The sequence below is a fragment of the Crocuta crocuta genome, unplaced genomic scaffold, assembly GCF_008692635.1.
Source record: "Crocuta crocuta isolate KB4526 unplaced genomic scaffold, BGI_CrCroc_1.0 scaffold139, whole genome shotgun sequence".
In the NCBI taxonomy this organism is placed as follows: Eukaryota; Metazoa; Chordata; class Mammalia; order Carnivora; family Hyaenidae; genus Crocuta; species Crocuta crocuta.
In genome coordinates, this window is record NW_027533258.1 from 9,421,286 (window position 1) to 9,424,560 (window position 3,275).

The following is a 3,275-nucleotide window of genomic DNA, read 5'->3' on the forward strand; positions in this document are numbered from 1 at the left end:
AGCCCCGGGGCTGGGTGGGCAGGGGTCCCTCTCACCTCTAATTTGCTCTGTGCTTGAGGAGCTGGGTTCCCAGGGCTGGGGGTGTGCCATGAAAACAGAGAGGGTGGGGCGAGCCCCAGCCTAGCCTGGATTCAGGCTAGTGGGAGGAAGATCCGAGGGTGGTTATGAAATCGGGGGGGCCTCTGCCCATGCCCAGGGGCTGCTCTTTCTAGATCTCTGCACGCACGCGCGCACACACACACACACACACACACACACACACACTCAAACAAGACACTGGAAAGAAAAGCCGGAAAACTGGTATAAAACGCTTGACCCCCTTTCTCTTCCGCGCGAAACGCAAAATTCTCACAATGACCAGCCAGGCACTCGCTACCCCATCTACCCTCCTGTCTGCCCAGGGGGTTCCGCACTGGCTGCCTGCAAGCCTGCCTCCCAAGACATCCCCATGGGTGAGTCCCTCACCTCTTCAAGTCACTGCTCAGAGACCACCTTCTGATGAGGGCTGCCCCACCACTCTGAAACTGCCAGCCGCCACCTCATGCTCCACTCCCGTCCAGCAGCCATTCCTTGTAATGTACCAAAACGTGTGCTATCGAACTGACAAATTCTGTTTGCAGTTAATGATCTTCTCGTGTTAAAAAGTAAGCTTGCTGGTGGCAGGGCCTTTATGTTTTGTTCACTGATGTATCTGTCCCCAAGTTCTGGAACCCGGCCAGGCATATAATAATGTCTGCTTAATATTTTAGGAATTGAACCACCTTGAATTGAATTCTTCCCATGGTCCGCTGGTCTGACCCTCCTTGCCTATGGACCATTTCCACGATTTGTTGATCTCACCTGTTTACACACACACACACACACACACACACACACACACACACACACCCCAGTACCAGGAATCCAGCCTCCCAGCCCTAATCTCTAGATCCTTTTGGACTTTCAGGGAGAGGAAATCTTTCCAAGAGTACTTCACAGACCCGATTAAGAAAGCTGAATACACATAAGTAACCAAAAGAACCCTGTGTTTGTTTGTTTGTTTTTAACTGAAATGGGAATATCTTATTCACTTTGTCACTTACAAAAATAACATTAAAAAAGATAACCCCGGGGACGCCTGGCTGGCTCAGTTGGTAGAACGTGCAATTCTGGGTCTAAGGGTTGTGAGTTCAAGCCCCATGTTGGATGTAGAGCTTACTTAAAGAAATAAAAATAGGGACAGCACGTGGGTGGCTCAGTTGGTTGAGCCAGGGTCGTGGAATCGATCCCAGCGTTGGGCTCTGAGTGGAGCATGGAGCTTAAGATTCTCTCTCTCTCCCTCTGCCACTCTCCCCCCTCCACTTTCTCTCTCTCAAATAAAAACAAATTAAATAATAGGGGCGCCTTGGTGGCTCAGTCGGTTAAGTGTCCAACTCTTGGTTTCGGCTCAGATCATGATGTTGTGGTTGGTGAGTTCGAGCCCTGCATCGGGCTCTGTGCTGCTGAGAGGTTAGAGTCTGCTTGGGATTCTCCCTCTCTCTGCTTTCACCCTGCTTACTCTCTCCCTCTCTCCAAATAAACTTTTAAAAAAATTTTTTTAATGTTTTATTTATTTCTGAGAGAGAGAGAGAGAGACAGCGACAGCGTGAGCAGGGGAGGGTCAGAGACAGAGGGAGACACAGAATTTGAAACAGGCTCCAAGCTCTGAGCCGACCGCACAGAGCCCGACACGGGGCTCGAACCCACGAACCGTGAGATCATGACCTGAGCCGAAGTCGGACGCTTAACTGACTGAGCCACCCAGACGCTCCTAAATAAATAACCTTTAAAAATAAGTAAGTAAATAAATAAGATAACCCCCAAGTGCTGGTTATTAGTTGCAACATGAATGGTACTTGACACTATCTGAACCCAGGAGAAGTGCGGCTGCCTGCAGGCGAGGAATGGGGTGGACTGGACCACGCTGGGCCCTTACCTGTCCTCCCTGACTTTCCCTCTGCCTCTCCCTGTCCCAACTGACGCACCCAGAGACCTCCTATCTGCCTGGCTGTCGGTGAGAGACTTCTCCTCCTCCCCAAAACTGAAGCTCCCTAGGACTGCGCTCAGAATTTTCTAACATTCCTGGCCAAGAGGTCTTTCTGGGCCCCACTGCTCAAAGCAACCTCAAGGACGAAAAAAAAACCCAACAAAAACGCGACGTTTCAGAGCCATAAAAGTCACCATCTGTTTATTTATATGTTTGCTCCGTCTCATTCTGAAAAGAAACCGAGCCCTGAAAATCGTATCGTGCGATATCCACCAGATTATTTTTGTACGAACATATTTGTTACAAATGCTTTTGCAAAGGTGGCGAAGGCTTTTCATGTAATAAGACAGCGCTACCCCTCCCCCCCCGCCGGAAGGCAAAAGCTTTCTATTTTTCCATATTCCCGGGACACCCTCATTGCTTCGGCGCTCTATTCTGCCTTCTTCTCCTTAGCATTTTGATTTATGACCATTTGTCATGTTGCCACATGGTCTTTGTCACTCACAGCTTTTCCTAGAACATGATATTGCATCAAGGAGGTTTTACCACCTTGGTAAGAACAGTAAGTCTCCTAGGAAATGCTTCCCCCCCCTCCCCAACTCCNCTTGATCAATCCTCTGGCCACAGAGAATGGCCCAGGAATGCGCGACTCACCCAAGCAGGGACAGCCTCCCTGGGAAAGAACCTCTTTCTCTTTCCTCCAAGGTCACAAAGCAGGAACATCTAGTGTGATTAACAAAGTAACCCTAGGAGTTTCGATGGGATTGGTTTTGATTTTGCTTGGAGATTCTTTTCTGGAAGGGCAGAGGGGTCCTCAGGGTTTGGTTTTTGTTTGTTTTTGTTTTTTTTTTATCTCCCATCTCTTTACCACCACATCAGGCAGCCTCAACCCTCCTCGGTCTTTCTCGCGTCGCTCACCTGGTGGCTGGGAAAGGCTTCATGGAGCAGAGGCATAGACTGTTTCTTGACTATCAGGGAGGCGTCGGCCAGGCCAAGAGGCAAGTCACGGGTGCCCATATCGGGGGACTGCAGGGGGTGGCCCCATCTGGGGACCTGTGGGAGAGAGTCTTAGCTGAAATGGAAAGGGGGTTAGGAGGCTGGAGGAACAAGCAGAAGCCACATGGTGGGCAACCCAACGGGGCGGAACAGGCATGGAAGGGGATGAGGTGAGCGCACAGAAATGATTTTGACCATCTCCTTACTCACTCCCACCTTCCGGTACCTCGTTTTCCTTTGAGGAGTCACCATCACTCTAGTCCACATGGCCCAT

General features: G+C 50.2%; 1 long non-coding RNA gene across 1 annotated transcript; it reads right to left on the minus strand.

Annotated features, from left to right (window-relative positions):
* Positions 1-2,227: 2,227 nt before the first annotated feature.
* Positions 2,228-3,049, minus strand: LOC144217081 (uncharacterized). Its single transcript, XR_013330834.1, has 3 exons — positions 2,924-3,049; positions 2,660-2,799; positions 2,228-2,518 (listed from the first exon to the last, which is right to left on the minus strand). It is a non-coding gene; the product is annotated as an uncharacterized LOC144217081 (long non-coding RNA).
* Positions 3,050-3,275: the final 226 nt, after the last annotated feature.